The sequence below is a fragment of the Cervus canadensis genome, chromosome 21 (genome assembly GCF_019320065.1).
Source record: "Cervus canadensis isolate Bull #8, Minnesota chromosome 21, ASM1932006v1, whole genome shotgun sequence".
In the NCBI taxonomy this organism is placed as follows: domain Eukaryota; kingdom Metazoa; phylum Chordata; class Mammalia; order Artiodactyla; family Cervidae; genus Cervus; species Cervus canadensis.
Genome location: NC_057406.1, coordinates 7,936,366 through 7,954,550, shown reverse-complemented (window position 1 = coordinate 7,954,550; position 18,185 = coordinate 7,936,366). Strand labels below are relative to the sequence as shown.

Sequence of the window (18,185 nt, the reverse complement as noted above, 5' to 3'; positions counted from 1 at the left end):
GGCCCCCAAAATTATCCCGCATAAACAGACTAGCCTATTATTTAGTATGTGGTGGTGGCAGTTGGTGGTTTAGTCACGAAGTCGTTTCCGACTCTTGTGACCCCATGGACTGTAGCCCACCAGGCTCCTCTGTCCATGGGATTTCCCAGGCAAGAATACTGGAGTGGGTTGCCATTTTCTTCTCCAGGGGATCTTCCCAACCCAGAGATCGAACCTGGCCTCCTGCATTGCAGGCATATTCTTTACCAACTGAGCTATGAGGAAAGTCCAAAACATAGAGGATAGTGGTGGTGGTGATTTACTCTGTAGCACCTAAAATGGGAAAGAAAAACAAAGAAATTTGGTATTGGTTAGCTCTAATAAAACAGCTAATGGTTTGTTCATTAAAGTACAGGAGAGGGGACTTCCCTGGTGGTCCAGTGGTTAAGAATCTGCCTTGCAATGCAGGGGACAGGAGTTCAACCCTAGGTTGGAAAACTAAGATCCCAAGTGCTGCAGAGCAAGTAAGTCCAAGCCACAACTACTGAGCCACAACTACAGAGTCCATGTGCTGCAACTACTAAGCCCGCATGTTAAAACTAACACCTAATGCAGCCAAATGAATGAATTTAAATTAAACTTAAAAATAAAGGAAAAACTAGTAGCTGTGGTCCAAGTTATTCTTCTGTATACTTTTCAACATCTTCCCTAGGCACTTTATAGATATCTGCTGAAGAATCATTTCCATACTGGTCACAGCAGTGAAAAGGAGTAGGACTGTAGGAAGGCACAAATGACTGTCCTGAAATAAAATTTTAAAAGTCAAGGATAAAACAAAAGGTCAAGAATACAATCTCCAAAATACCAGCTTTCTCTCTGAAACACTTATGAACTTGTCATCCATTAAATTATGTAACTTTTGTCTGTAATGCCTTCCCAGTAAACCATTTCCTGTAACTACTATTTATTGTGTCTTAAATCCATAACACCCAAACTTCAAGAGGCACACCTCTTAGGGTATAAGCAAGTCCCCAACATATAAATGGATTATATTCCAAAACCTCATTTGTAATTTGATCATTTGGAATATAGAATGTACTTTCCCACAAAGGCCATGAAATATGAAATATAGCAAATATGGCAAAATTCCCAGGGTTGCCCACAAAGCCTATAAGGTAACTAAAATGTAATATACTTGCAATGAGAAAAGGGGGCAAATTGTATTTCAGCTCCCATCCTAGAGGCTCTTGAAAACAGGCTTTATACAGGCCCAGCCAGTTCGGAAACTCATTCATACTTGAAAGACTGTTATCAGTATAAAGAAGGGGTGGATACGTAAGGAAGAGACAGCCAAAGAGTACTGCGCCATTAAAGGAAGAAGCAAAGTAAAACTTAAATTTTCCATCATGACACATTCATTCAATGTGTGCCAGAACTCCTGTAGCTGAAGCCAAACGGGACGATGTTAGATCATTAGAGAGTTTTTTCCAGGCTTCTCCAAGCCCAGGCTGGAGAGAATCTACAGGTACGTCAAACTTATCTTTTAGAAGACGACAGAGGACTAAAATACACCTTGAATCACTCTTCCAACTTTTTCCAATTAAGTCAGTAAAGGTCAGGTTAACCAAAGGCACCTCCGCTCAACAGAATTCCAATTTCCCCTGTTAAGGAAACTGAAGTATCAGGACTTTGCCTACTCCATAAGAATCCTTGCTCAACCAGTGAGTTTCCATGTAAGATAGGCTTCTAAAAGAAAGATCTGAAAAGAAGCAAAACTTCACTCCACCTTTTCAACATAGAATACATCATCCATGAAAAAGTACCTCCTCTAAACCCCAGAAATTATTTTGCTCTAGAACATCACACTTCCCAATTTCATAATCCCCTCAGGGATTTTCCATTTCTGCTCTTACCTTTACCTCCCCACCAATAACCATGCAAAACAGACCTAGTGAAAAATATAATAATTTTCCCCTTTTGACAGAAAGAACCACCACTAAGATGAACAAATAGAAGACCCAATTATGGCCAAGAAAGCAATACAACTAGACACTAACAACACCGCTCCAGTCCAGATATTCACCTGCTGGCTCCTAGATGGAATAAAAAAGAAACTAGTAAGATCTTTCACCACGGACACAGCTCTTCTGCAACTTTCTAGCTTTCTTAACTTGATTAATAACTCCTATTTTCCCCCTATAATAACAGAATCTGATTTTGATAGTCATTTTAACTATTTCTGCCAAGCACTTAGTATTCCTGGCCATTGCTATACATTCCATAAGGTATTTTTCTGTAGTCAAACTTCTTATAGATTATTTCTTTATTAAGCCTGTCCCCTCTTCTTTAGCATTATTCTAATACCAGTATTTCACCACTGTTTCCTTTCTAATGTTGAATACAATTTCAATTTGGGGGGTTATTTTCTCCTGCCAAAATTACAATTATGCTGTACAAACCACTGTGTTTGTCTGTCAATTGTTAAGTATCCATATTCTCCTATAAGCAAGATCACAATGAATGAATATGGCGCTCCTGGCAGTTGGGAGACCATTCTAGCAACTGAAGAGGCTGGCTCAGACACAGCTCAAACTGAGACAGATGACCTAGATCAGAAGTTTTCAACTTGTGCCCTTTCAAGAGCAGCCTGAGGGGCAGGGTGCCAAGCAAGCAGGGCTCTGGCTCCTTCATACAGGTTTCTGCCAACCCAAGCAGCTGTTGTACACACTGGACTTATATATGTAATTTCAAACTTACAGAGATCTTCAACTTAAAAAAAGTACTTAAGACTTCTGGTCTAAATGTTTTATCACTAATTAAGACAATAAAAGAATGACTCCACAAAATACTTCACTGTAAAGAAACGGACTCAGTCTTTCTTTCAAATAGTCTAAACCATAAATTAAACAAGTTTTTTTTTGTCCAGCAAGAGTCAATAATCACTTTATTAACTAGCTCAGATCTAATAAATCAGTGTTTCAGTGAGTTAATAGTTTTAGTTTCACCACTCATTCATTTGCTCACACATTCCACAAACATTTATCAAACACTATACTCTAAGACCTTAATACTCAGATCAACAGCACTAGCATCGCCAATGGATGCTGGTTAGAAATGCAGAATCTCTATGGATAAACAACAGGGTCCTACTATAGGATAGGAAACTATATTCAATATGCTGTGATAAACCATGATGAAAAAGAATATGCTAAATAAATTTATATCTGAATTACTTTGCTATACAGTAGAAATTAACACAACATTGTATATTGACTATACTTCAATTAAAAAAAATTTTTTTAATGCAGAATCTCGGGCCTCACCCGGATCTACAGAATCAGAATCTTCACTTAACAAGCACCCTTCTTGATTCCCTAATAGCTCAGTTGGTAAAGAATCCGCCTGCAATGCAGGAGTCTCACCCAATTTGATTCCTGGGTTGGGAAGATCCGCTAGAGAAGGAACAGGCTACCCACTCCAGTATTCTTGGGCTTCCCTGGTGGCTCAGCTGGCAATGCGGGAGACCTGGGTTCAATTTCTGGGTTGGGAAGATTCCCTGGAGAAGAGAAAGGCCACCCACCCCAGTATTCTGGCCTGGAGAATTCCATGGACTGTATAGTTCATGGGGTCATAAAGAGTCGGACACAACTGAACGACTTTCACTTCTTGATTCCTAAGTACATTACATTAGAGTTTTTGGCTAGGCACTAAAGATACCACTCATCTCACTTGCAACTGCACTCATCTCACACACTAGTCAAGTAATGCTCAAAATTCTCCAAGCCAGGCTTCAACTGTACGTGAACCACGAACTTCCAGATGTTCAAGCTGGTTTTAGAAAAGGCAAAGAAACCAGAGATGAAGCTGCCAACATCTGTTGGATCATCGAAAAAGCAAGAGAGTTCCAGAAAAACATCTATTTCTGCTTTATTGACTATGCCAAAGCCTTTGACTGTGTGGATCACAACAAACTGTGGAAAATTCTGAAAGAGATGGAAATACCAGACCACCTGACCTGCCTCCTGAGAAATCTGTGTGCAGGTCAGGAAGCAACAGTTAGAACTGGACATGGAACAACAGACTGGTTTCAAAGAGGGAAAGGAGTACGTCAAGGCTGTATATTGTCACTCTGATTATTTAACTTCTATGTGAAAGTTGTGTTTCCAAGTGAAAAAGTTGGCTTAAAGTTCAACATTCAGAAAACTAAGATGATGGCATCCAGTCCCATCACTTCATGGCAATTGGACAGGGAAACAGTAGAAACAGTGACAGATTTTTTTTTTTTGGGGGGGGGGCGGGGGGAGGCTCCAAAATCCCTGCAGATGGTGAATGCAGCCATGAAATTAAAAGACGCTTACTCCTTGGAAGGAAAGTTATGACCAATCTAGACAGCATATTAAAAAGCAGAGACATTACTTTGCCAACAAAGGTCCATCTAGTCAAGGCTATGGTTTTGCCAGTAGTCATGTATGGATGTGAGAGTTGGACTATAGAGAAAGCTGAGCACAGAAAAATTGATGCTTTTGAACTGTGGTGTTGGAGAAGACTCTTGAGAGTCCCTTGGATTGCAGAAAGATCCAACCAGTCCACCCTAAAGGACATCAGTCCTGAATATTCATTGGAAGGACTGATGCTGAAGCTGAAACTCCAATACTTTGGCCACCTGACGCAAAGAACTGACTCATTTGAAAAGACCCTGATGCTGGGAAAGATTGAAAGCGAGAGGAGAAGGGGACGACAGAGGATGAGATGGCTGGATGGCATCACCAATTCAATGGACATGAGTTTGGGTAAACTCCGGGAGCTGGTGATGGACAGGGAGGCCTGGCATGCCGCAGTCCATGGGGTTGCAGAGTCGGACACGACTAAGCAACTGAACTAAACTGAAAGATACCACAATAAATAAAACATAATCCTTCCTTTCACAAAGTTTCTCATCTAGTCAAATATGATAACAAATAAGTAGGTAATTATGCACAGGGTTCTTCTGAAGAACACAAAGGGCAAGTCCCTAACCTGGGAGTCTGAGGAAGAAGTCCTGAAGGAAGCAGCACCTTCCCCTGGTTTCAGACTTGAAAGAAACAAGAGTCAGAAGAAGAAGAAGAAGGTCCTTCCAGGAAAGAAAAAGAGGACATGAAGTAGAACTGAGCTGTGGAAGTATCTCCTATGGGAAAACCTAAATATTTTATTGTGAGCAGGAAGAGATGAGGGGCAGGGCAGAAGCTGGCTATGAAGGTCTTCCAGGATGAGAACAAGGGGAAGAATTGGGATCCGCTAAGGGATTTCATGAAGGAGAGCATCAACCTCATTTATGGCTTAGAAAGATCATCCCAGGGGCCACAGGGACAAGATCTAAAACAAGTAGACATGAGTTAGAAGGCCATTCTTGGAGTAATCCAAATGTGACATTATTAAGAGTTTGAACTAAGTGTCAGCCATAGGGACTGTAAGAAAAGAATGAATTCAGTAGAAATGACCATTGTGAAATTTACAAAAATCGGTGGCTGGGGGCAAAGAGAAGAAAGAAAGAAGATGGAATAAAAAATTACCTCTGGAGGACAATTTGGAAATAATGACTTTAAAATTAAAAACTTCAGAAAGCAGGAATAGAAGGAACATACCTCAACATAATAAAAGCTATATATGACAAACCCACAGCAAGTATCACCCTCAATGGTGAAAAATTGAAAGCATTTCCCCTGAAATCAGGAACAAGACAAGGGTGCCCACTCTCACCACTACTATTCAACATAGTGTTGGAAGTTTTGGCCACAGCAATCAGAGCAGAAAAAGAAGTAAAAGGAATCCAGATAGGAAAAGAAGAAGTGAAACTCTCGCTGTTTGCAGATGACATGATCCTCTACATAGAAAACCCTAAAGACTCTTCCAGAAAATTACTAGAGCTAATCAATGAATATAGTAAAGTTGCAGGATATAAAATTAACACACAGAAATCCCTTGCATTCCTATATACTAACAATGAAAAAACAGAAAGAGAAATTAAGGAAACAATACCATTCACCATTGCAACAAAAAGAATAAAATACTTAGGAGTATATCTACCTAAAGAAACAAAAGACCTATACATAGAAAACTATAAAACACTGATGAAAGAAATCAAAGAGGACACAAACAGATGGAGAAACATACCGTGTTCATGGATTGGAAGAATCAATATTGTCAAAATGGCTATTCTACCCAAAGCAATCTATAGATTCAATGCAATCCCTACCAAGCTACCAACGGTATTTTTCACAGAACTAGAACAAATAATTTCACAATTTGTATGGAAATACAAAAAACCTCAAATAGCTAAAGTAATCTTGAGAAAGAAGAATGGAACTGGAGGAATCAACCTGTCTGACTTCAGACTATACTACAAAGCCACAGTCATCAAGACAGTATGGTACTGGCACAAAGACAGAAATATAGATCAATGGAACAGAATAGAAAGCCCAGAGATAAATCCACGACCTATGGACACCTTATCTTTGACAAAGGAGGCAAGGATATACAATGGAAAAAAGACAACCTCTTTAACAAGTGGTGCTGGGAAAACTGGTCAACCACTTGTAAAAGAATGAAACTAGAACACTTTCTAACACCATACACAAAAATAAACTCAAAATGGATTAAAGATCTAAAATGTAAGACCAGAAACTATAAAACTCCTAGAGGAGAACATAGGCAAAACACTCTCCGACATAAATCACAGCAAGATCCTCTATGACCCACCTCCCAGAATATTGGAAATAAAAGCAAAACTAAACAAATGGGACCTAATGAAACTTAAAAGCTTTTGCACTACAAAGGAAACTATAAGTAAGGTGAAAAGACAGCCCTCAGATTGGGAGAAAATAATAGCAAATGAAGAAACAGACAAAGGATTAATCTCAAAAATATACAAGCAACTCCTGCAGCTCAATTCCAGAAAAATAAATGACCCAATCAAAAAATGGGCCAAAGAACTAAACAGACATTTCTCCAAAGAAGACATACAGATGGCTAACAAACACATGAAAAGATGCTCAACATCACTCATTATCAGAGAAATGCAAATCAAAACCACAATGAGGTACATTACACGCCAGTCAGGATGGCTGCTATCCAAAAGTCTACAAGCAATAAATGCTGGAGAGGGTGTGGAGAAAAGGGAACCCTCTTACACTGTTGGTGGAAATGCAAACTAGTACAGCCACTATGGAAACCAGTGTGGAGATTTCTTAAAAAACTGGAAATAGAACTGCCATATGACCCAGCAATCCCACTTCTGGGCATACACACTGAGGAAACCAGATCTGAAAGAGACACGTGCACCCCAATGTTCATCGCAGCACTGTTTATAATAGCCAGGACATGGAAGCAACCTAGATGCCCATCAGCAGATGAATGGATAAGGAAGCTGTGGTACATATACACCATGGAATATTACTCAGCCGTTAAAAAGAATTCATTTGAATCAGTTCTAATGAGATGGATGAAACTGGAGCCCGTTATACAGAGTGAAGTAAGCCAGAAAGATAAAGAACATTACAGCATACTAACACATATATATGGAATTTAGAAAGATGGTAACGATAACCCTATATGCAAAACAGAAAAAGAGACACAGAAATACAGAACAGACTTTTGAACTCTGTGGGAGAAGGTGAGGGTGGGATGTTTCGAAAGAACAGCATGTATATTATCTATGGTGAAACAGATCACCAGCCCCAGGTGGGATGCATGAGACAAGTGCTCGGGCCTGGTGCACTGGGAAGACCCAGAGGAATCGGGTGGAGAGGGAGGTGGGAGGGGGGATCGGGATGGGGAATACGTGTAAATCTATGGCTGATTCATATCAATGTATGACAAAACCCACTGAAAAAATAAATAAATAAATAAAGGAAAAAAAATTAAATTAAAAACTTCATACCCAAACATGCTACTTTTGCAATCAGAAGGACAGAGTGTTCTTTATGTCCTTATCTTTTCATCCACTCCTGCAGTTTGTCCTACAGTTACTTGCACCAAGATTTATACACCAAGATGTTTACTGCAGTTTTATTTATAACATAAAAAAATAAAACCAAGGCAAGAGTTTCAAAGAAGACTGGCTAAATGCTGTATACACACAATTCAAATATCAAGCAGAGAAAAACTTTTTCTAAGACAGCTGAATGATATAGCAAAATCTCATAAAATATTACATGAAACTAATTTATACAGAGTATATATATATAAGAGTAAACAAATAAATGAACAAACAAAAAATGACAGAAAATAAACTAACTGCTCCCACTGGCTATCACTGAACTGCACAGTTAAGAGGGAATTTTTCTTTTCTTTTTTCCTATACTTTATCTGATTATGAAACAAATGAAACTCTTTTAAGTTTTCATTCAGAAGGAAAACAAAACAACTCCCTGTTCTGAACATCTGGGTAAATGGTGGTCCCAATTCCTACAGTGAAGAATTCAGGAGGAACAGCAGTAAGATGATGGGTTTTACTCTGAGCATATTGAGTCTGTAGCACATCCAGTGAAGACACAAGGCAACCAAGTCTAAGAGTCTGGACTCAGCACAGAGACGTGGCCTGGAGATAGAATATGGAGTCAATGGCATATAATGGTGGTTAAAGCCAGAGTTCTGGGGAAAACCATTCAAGGTAAAGACACCAAGTAAGAAGTAAGGAAACTCTAGAGCTGAACACCGGAGAGTGATAAAATTTAAGAGGTGAGTAGCCGTCAATGCTGTTGTTCAGTCAGTAAGTCGCGTCTGACTCTTTGTGACCCCATGCACCACAGCACTCCAGGCTCTTCTGTCCTGCACTATCTCCCAGGGCTTGCTCAAATTCATGTCCATTGAATCGGTGATGCTATCTACCCACCTACCACATCCAATTCACCTCGATTCATGGACCTAACATTCCAGGTTCCTATGCAATATTGTTCTTTACAGCATCGGACTTTTACTTTCACCACCAGACACATCCACAACTGAGCATCATTTCCACTTTGGCCCAGCCACATCATTCTTTCTGGAACTATTAGTAATTGCCCTCTCCTCTCCCCTAGTAGCATACTGGACACCTTCCAACCTGCGAGGCTCATCTTCCAGTGTTATAAACTTTGTGCCTTTTCATATTGTCCATGGGGTTCTTGCGGCAAGAACACTGAAGTGGCTTGCCATTCCCTCCTCCAGTGGACCATGTTTTGTCAGAACTCTTCACTATGACCCGTACATTTTGTGTGGCCTTGCATGGCACGGCTCATAGCTTCACTGAGTTACGCAAGCCACTTCACCACGACAAGGCTGTGATCCATGAAAGGAAGAGGTAAGCAGAGAAAGACAGTAAAAAGATCTGTGCAGAGGAGTGACTAGCAAGATCAAGTTTTAAAAACTAGTAAAAAGCAGTGTCACAGACATCACTGGAGGAAAAGTTTCGGGGGTGAGGGGCGGTGGCCAACCAAATGCTGCGCTGAGGTCAAACAGAATACAGTCCCTATCTGATCTACAACAAAAAGAACACTAATGATTTTGGCAATGGCAGCTTCTGAAGAGAGGCAGGGACAGAGGCCAGAAGGTGGGAAAGTAGAGACAGTAACTGTAAACTCCTCTTTTAGGAGCTTGACTATAAAGGGAAGGGAATTACTGTTATTCAAAATGGCCGGGGGTGGGGGTGAAGGCAGGAATTGGCTGATTTATATGACAAAGAATTGAGAGAGAAAGGCTGAAGATACACCAACACCTCTGCCTCAACAGCAACCGTTGCCTTCTACTCCACTGAGACCATCACAGCTGTCGGCACTAATCTCCCCACTTCCTGCCCAAGATGAGAGCTTTGTTGTCTGCTGTCTGTCATCACCTTCGCCGCCATTGCTCCTGTCCCAGAGGAATGCCCGTCCCCACTCACGTCGAGGCAGAGCCAGTATCTTTTGGATCCCATCCTTTCGCATCTCCCAAGAACTTTGTTCCATAGGTCATCCTTGCTCTTTTTCTGTCTCCAGCTTTTCCCTCTGGACCAACTCTTTCCCCTTAGCATATAAATAAGCTGAACTTTCTGCCATCTTGGGGGAATAAGCAGAAATTAGAAATGGGAAAAGAACACAAACAACTGCTTGAGTGTCCACTATTTCCCAAAATAAAAAATGCTTGAGTTTCCACTACATTTCCCACTATGGATGTAAAAGAGAGTTCTTGCCACAAACAAGTAAACCATTCACCTATTTATTCAACAAATATTTATTGGGTGCCCACTGTGAACCAAGAGTAGAATATACACCATGAACAAAAAAGTTTCTAGCCTCATGAAATGTAAATACTATCAAAGACGGGGAATACAGATAATAAAGATATACACACACACATACAAATCCACACATACAAGTCATAGTAAGTGCTTAGAGAAAAGCAAAGCAGGACAGAGAGTCACAGGAGGTGCTATCTTAGATAAGATAGGTGGGAAAGGCCTCCCAAAGAAATGACATTTGTGCAGGAACTTCAGTAACGGGACAAGTGTCAAGGCCCTGGGGTGGAAGCATACTTGACCCATTCAAGAAACAGCAGAAAAGTAAGCATGGCTGGAACAGAGCAAGCTGGGGAATGGAGGTAAGAAATCACGTCAGAGGTGACACCAGGACCACCTCATAAGAACTATGATTTCATCATAAGTCTCATGGCAAGACACTGAAGGGTTCTGACAGGAGTGTAACAATGTCTGACTTCAGACTCGGTTGAAGGTCTACTGAGTGGAGAATGCCAATTACCACACAGGGAGATGAAGAAGTATGATGACAAAGGGCAACGGGGCAAACACAAAGAGGGACACCTACCACTGGATATGAGTGAGGGCAGGCTTCTCAAACGGAGCCATGTCCGAACAGAATCCTGAAGGACAAGAGTTAGCAAGAAAGCAGCAGAGGGTAGAGGGGGTGGAAATGGAGGCCATGGATGTAGAAAACTCAGAGGAGTTTCAAAAAGGTTTGGTATTTGGTACAACTATCAAACAGTCAAAATGTATTTTATACAAATATACCACTGATAATGTCTGCCCAAGAAAAAGACATTAGGGAACAAACCTAATGAAATATTTGCATGACCTTTGTGAAAAAAAAAATTATAAAATCAGTGGGTTTCTATTAAAGAAGGCTTATTTAATCAGAGAAATAAAGCTAACTAAATGGACAGGAAGACCCAACATTTACAATGTATATTTTCCCCCCTTAAAATCAAAATCCCAACAAGTGCACCCAAAGACATGTACAAGAATTCCACAGCAGCATGATTCGTAACAGCCTCAAACTAAAACAAACCAAACATCCATCAAAAGTAAAAATGGACAAATTACAATCATGAAATGGTTTATACAGCAATGAAAATAAACTATAGCCACACACAATTCAACAAAAATAAATTTCAAAAACATCAAAGAAGCCACCAAAGGAACACCGATTCACATCAAGTTTGCGTGTGTTCTGTTGCTCAGTTGTGTCCAACTCTTTGTGACCCCATGGACGTAGCCGTCAGGCTTCTCTGTTCATGGGATTCTCCAGCCAGAATACTGGAGTGGATATCCATTCTCTTCTCCAGGGGATCTCCCTGACCCAGGGATCGAACCCAGGTCTCCTACACTGCAGGTGGATTCTTTAGTGTCTGAGCCACCAAGGAAGCCCCAAGTTTAGAAACAAACAATGCTAACCTATTAGCTAACCTATTACGTTCAAAGTCAGGACAGTACTCTTCCCTGGGCAGGAAGAGAGAATACTGATTGGGAAGAAGCACAAGGGGTGGTTCTGGGGTGCTGGAAATGTTTTATTTCTTCCTTAAGTAGTAATTATGCACAAGTATATTCACTTTATGATAACTCAACAACCACAATGCTTACAATTTGTGTGTTATTCTGTATCAATGTTATATTCTGATAAAATGGAAATGTCTGCAATTTACTTTGAAATGCATCCAAAAAATAAGGTGGATTGATGCACAAAGGGATAGATCTATTATAAAGAAAATATTATAAAATGTTAATGGCAGAATCTGAGTGATGGATATAAAGGAGTGCATTGTAAAGCTCTCTACTTCATCATATGTTTGAAATTTTTCATTTGGAGGAAAAAATCCCAATGAGTTATCTTATAGAACTTCCCAAGCTGATTCTAAAATTATGGAAAATTAAAAGGACAAAATTAGCCAAAACAATTTATCTCCCCAATTAATGTAAGTATTACATAAATGTGTGTATTGGTTTTAAAAATGAGAAATATTACTACATAAGGAGAAGCAAAGAAGTAGGAAAAAAAATAGAACATAATTATGGCAATCCAGGCAGGAAATGCTGGGCTTACAATGATCATCTAAACTTATTATTTCCCCATTTTATAAAAAATAGTAAGATTATAAGAAACTTCCAAGAGACACAAAATAAAGGATCTATACATTATAAACATGAAGATCTTCATTCAAATCATGCAATTCAATAATTCCATATCTACTCACCATTCTTCCGCTCACTAAGTGGAGGCAAATTGGGATTTCTGGCAGGGTGGAGGCCGAGGGTCAGCTCGGGCTGCAAGGAGAGCTCCTGCAGTTCATTGGCAACAGCCTCGCTCTGGGGGCTGGGAGCCGCGGACAGGGACACCAGAACGGGTTCATCATCATTCTCGCCGGCCCCTCCTCCGTCCAGCCCATTCACAGCAATGACGGAAGGGGGCAGGCACACTACACTGGAGAAATCCACCTTGGCTTTCGTGATGGCAACCTGGAAATGGAAAAGGAAACGAAAAGTTTAGATGTGGAAAAGAGACTATTCCACTGAGTACAGAATGCTGAATACTAATTATCACATTACTGGTGCACTACCACTATTCTTAAAAAGTTTTTTGTAAAGTAAGCTAGCATTCTTTATTAAATTAATATTTACTATGCTCACAGAGTGCATGAGATTTCAAGTCTGGCAATTGTCCTCAACTATATCACTCGGGAGGACAATGTACAATTGAAATAAAAGTAACACACAAACATGTCGATATATGGCAAAAACCATCACAATATTCTAAAGTAATTATCCTCCAATTAAAATAAATTTTTAAATAAATAAAATACTATAGAAATAAAAAAAGCCAACACACACACATGTCTCATAGGATAAAAGGAAACAGTAGCAAAGAGAAAGAGCTATGAGATCACGGTTACCTTCCAACTACTAAGGAAAAATATCTTGAGAAATAATACCTAATGATATTAAAGTATATTGCACCAACTTAATCTGGGGGAGAAAATTTCTTTAAGAAAAGAATTCCTTAAACACTAGATTCCACACAGAAATATGGAGATGTCTGTTTGATAATGGATAATTGCTCAGTTTTTTAAAATTTTTATACAACTTTTAAAGGTTACTTTCCATCGAAATACTGGCTATATTCCCCATTTTGTATGCTACATCCTTGATCCTATCTGACACCCAACAGTCTATCCCTCTCATTCCTCTTCCATCCATATTGCCTCTCCACCCCCACCAGCCCCCAACTGGAAACCACTAGCTTGTTCCCTGTATCTGTGCGTCTGCTTCTTTTTTGTTATATTCACTAGTTGGTTGTGTATTTTTAGATTCCACATGTAAGTGATATCACACAGTATTTGTCTTTCTCTCTCTGACTTATTTTACTTAACAAAATGCCCTCCAAGTCCATCCATGTTGCTGCAAATGGCAAAAATCTGTTCTTTTTCATGGCTGAATGGTGTTCCACTGTGTGTATGTGTGTGTGTGTACACATATATATACATATATATGTACGTGTGTGTGTGTATATATATATGTATATCACGTCTGCTTTATCCACTCATCTGTTGACAGGCATGTAGGTTGTTTCCATATAGAGCCAAGTGTAAATAATGCTGTTATGAACACTGAGGTGTATATTATCTTTTCAAAGTAGTGTTTCAAAGTAGTGTTTTTGGTTTTTAGCTCAAATATTTTAACCTACCTGAATACTTAATCATAGTACCCAGGAATGGGATACTAAAAAGCAGAACACATGCCAACATAAGAAAAAGATCTTTAAAAATGAAAAAGAATACAAAAAACAAGGAAGTCTTTTCAAAAACATGAGAATTAATGGTTTAGGGAATTAAGACTGTATTCACCTGCCAAATCCTGTGGAGTTATGAAGAAGATTTTTTTCAAAGCATTTAAAATGCAGAAAATATTTATTTAAAGTTTTAAAAAGTAAGATATAACAGGGGAAAAAAGACCATAAAGAGTTACTCAGTCATGTTCAACTCTTTGTGACTCCATGGACTGTAGCCCGCTAGGCTCCTCTGTCCATGGGATTTCCCAGGCAAGAATACTGGAGTGGGTTGCCATTTCCTTCTCCAGGGGATCTTCCCAGCCCAGGGATCAAACCAGGGTCTCCTGCATTGCAGGCAGATTCTTTACCAACTGAAGCCATGAGGAAGTTTACCAAAACAGAAAATGGGTTTTGTTTGTTGGACTATGAAAATTTTTAATTTTAGTTTCCAAATTTTCTCTAAAATATATATTGTTTTTATAATGAAGAGGCTATAATTCTTAATCTAAAAAGGGGGCCTAGGGGCTCCCTGCAGACTTTAGTGAGGACTTGCATCTAATGTGCTTCAGATGAAGAAATCACCAAAATACTGGAAAGCCATGAAATGAAGAAAGACATTGAAAACTAAAAGGACCATCACATCCACCTTCATGTAAAGCTTTCACTGTGCCCAAAGCTAACTGTAGTTCTAGTTGATCCTCATAAAATACAAAGGAAAGGAAATGATCCAGGTAAGAGCAATTAAGGGGGGTGGGGTTTGACATTAAGAAGAACAAGGATATTAAGAAGGACTCTCTACTCCAAAAAGGGTGAAAGAAAGTGAGTGAGGGATGTTCAAAAGAAAAAATATATTTTAGGAATGCAACAGTCTAAGAGATAATATGGGCAAACACTGGAGAAACAACTGTTAAAGGGTTTGAAAAATTGTAGGAATTATATAATAACAAATGCCTACCAAGAAAATCCAGAATCTGACCTTCAAAGAATTTTGCCCATCTTGTCTATGATTTACCATCATTTAAGCCATGTCTCTATGTGTACCAGGAGAAAACAATTGTTATACATGATTAATCCATCTGCCTTATTAGCTAATAGCATGTTTGCTTTCCTTAACAGGAGCCTTTTCAGACTAAAAAATTCAATTTTATGATATTCAAAAATCCTTTGCGGGGAGAAGAGCTCTGTGTGGGGGTGTGGGCCGGCTCTCTGTGTACCACGTGGAAGAGCTGCAGCCTGGCTCCAGGAAGCCTGAGTGCCCAGCCTCTCCCAGAGCCCCGTCTGCCCCTGCCCTCCGCCACCCCTGCATCTGCAGCCCTTCCCCAAACTCCATGGGCCCGGCCCTGTGCTCTCCACCCCAGGACAGGCTTTGGGCAGTGGGGTGTGGGCTCAGGGTCTGCCCAAAGTCGCTCGAGTTCATGACTGAGCCACATCTTTCCTTATCCCCTGCAGGAGAGAGAAACCTCAGGAGGCCCAGAGCCTAAGTCTAGGTGTTTCTCAGACATGCTGTGTGGCCTCAGGTGCCATCTTTGGGTTCCAGTCTATTTTGTCGAGTGAAGAGGCCGATTTCGATTTCTGGCAATGGGGCAGGGACCAGGTAGTCTGAATGTTTCCTAGCTATAAAACACCTAGAAATGCTGGATAAATCTGAACAAGGGTTTTAAATGCACGAGAACTTCCCTGGTGGCTCAGAGGGTAAAGCGTGTGCCTACAATGTGGGAGACCCAGGTTCAATCCCTGAGTCGGGAAGATCTCCTGGAGAAGGAAATGGCAACCCACTCCAGTATTCTTGCCTGGAAAATCCCATGGATGGAGGAACCTGGTAGGTTACAGTCCATGGGGTCACAAAGAGTCGGACACGACTGAGTGACGTGACTTTCTTTCTGTAAATGCACAGTTGAACTAACAAGAAAGTAGAGAAACCTCTGGCTCCAGGAATGAGGCAGGAACTAGGAATCACAGCGGTGAGACGAAAGTAGTCAAGACGCGGTGCAGCACGCAGTTGGCTCTGGGGAAGCTGCTGGTCTTAATGGCCACACAGCTTAGGTTTTCATGTCCACAGAGGACAGAAAAGGAGGTTTTGAGTCTGACAGGCTAGGGAGCTGCACTGAAACTTCTCTGTGAAGTTGGATTCAATTTCACTAAAGTATAAATCAGTGAGATTTCAGATTAAAAAAACTTGGCCAGGGTGTGGTAGTAATCCTTTGAGACTCAAACTCCTTAGGACAGAATCCTCAATCACCCTGAAACATATGAGCATGCTCACACAGACACACAAACGCACATAGATGATGGCACTGAGAAGTGAGTTTAAACACACACACACTCTCTCTCTGCCCCCCTCCGCCCCCCCTCAAATGAGTCCTAAGGAAAGCAGCAGCAGGACAGTACCAAAACTTCCAACTTTAGGGTTGTGAATATACACTGGAATATTACTCAGCCACAAAAAGAAGGAAATACTGCTATTTGCAAAAATATGGAGAGACCTTGAGCACATCATGCTAAGTTAAATAAATCAGACAGAAAAAGACAAATATATGCAAAAATATAAAACTCACACAAAAAAAGATCACACTTGTAGTTAACCAGTAGTGGGGGTGGGAGGTGGAGGAACTGGATGAAGGTTGTCAAAAATACAAACTTCCAATCACAAGTAGAGCTAACACTGCTATATATTTGTAAGTTTTTAAAGGAGTATATCCTAACAGCTCTCATCACAGAGAAAAAGAAATTTTTCATTTATATGAGATGATGAAAGTTAACAAAACTTATTGTGGTAAACATTTCACAGTATATGTAAGTCAAGTCACTATTTACACTTTACACCTTAAACTTACACAGTGCTATATATCGATTATATCTCAATAAAACTGGGAAAAGACATTTGCTAAGTCATTATAGACTATATGAGTTGATACCTCTCATTAGAAAATGATGTTTAACTGAGATGGTAACAGCTGTGTGTGTAGAGAGTAGACAGACCCTGCAAATAGTATTTGCACATTTAACATCCACTTGATAAACACTTGTCCAGAAGACAAAAGCAAATGAAAGACACTTAAAAGATAATCTGGGGACCAAGACAGGTAGGTCTTGAGGAAAATCTGAATGATATAAGAAGACTGGACAGGAATCAGCAAACCTCATTCAAGTACTCCAGGTAAGCTGCTGGGGCAGAATTATAGTTTCATACAAAAAGTTCTTAACAAAACAGCAAAATCTCCTTATTTCAGACTTCACTGATATCTGTGAGTCTACAACCAAGTATGAGATTAAGAAAAATTTTATGCTACTTTGAGGGAGGGGTAGGATAAAAGAATGCCAGTAATTTTATAATGTTTACCAGATTAAGAGAAAAACTAAAATACTGCCTCATGATGTATAATTCTTAACACAATTACAAAAGAGATTAACATGTAACACAGTCAATGTTAATATGTAAATGTATATTTCTCATTTCAAATGAGCTATTTTTGCATTTAAAATGGCCTGGCAATAGTGTTTCTCAATGTGGAGTTTCAGCTTTGTAAGATACAAAAATTCTAGAGATCTGTTGGACAATAATGTGAATATACTTAACACTACTGAGCTATCCACTTAAAAATGATTAAGATGGTAACTTTAGTATCATGTTTTTTACCACAATAATTTTGAAATAGCTTGGCAAGATCTCTGCTTGAGAAATAATTTACTAAACTAACCCAAATTAGTCACTGAGTCTGAAAGAATAAACTGTCTATTCTTTAAAGTGTCCTTAAATTTATTTTTCAGTAATTCAGAACAACCTTTCTCCTATTACTTTGAATTAGAAAATTATTATTGCTAAGATTCAGAGATCTGACATTCACATGTGTTACTGCTCCCAAAAGACAATAAAGATCCACCCACCACATGATATCCTGATTTTTTTAACAAAGCAAATGAAGTTAAACTGCATGAGTCTGTAATTCTGGTATGCACTTAATACACATAACCAGTACTTCTTTTTTTTAAAAAAAAAAAGAAAAGATATCTCTTTAAAAGAAACCAGAATGTGGCCCCTCAAAGAAAGTCAAACCAAGTCAAGTCCAGGCATGAAGAAAAATGAAGTTTAAAAAGTGATGTGTTTTAGACTCGTGCATTTTCAATAGATTACAGAAGGGAATATCGAATCCTGTAATG

General features: G+C 39.5%; 1 long non-coding RNA gene across 1 annotated transcript in view; it reads right to left on the bottom strand.

The window, feature by feature from the left end:
- Positions 1-12,632: 12,632 nt before the first annotated feature.
- Positions 12,633-18,185, bottom strand: part of LOC122423426 — a 79,530-nt gene continuing 73,977 nt past the window's right edge. The window contains exon 3 of the long non-coding RNA XR_006264154.1: positions 12,633-12,718. This is a non-coding gene — a long non-coding RNA (uncharacterized LOC122423426). The remainder of the gene's footprint in view (positions 12,719-18,185) is intronic.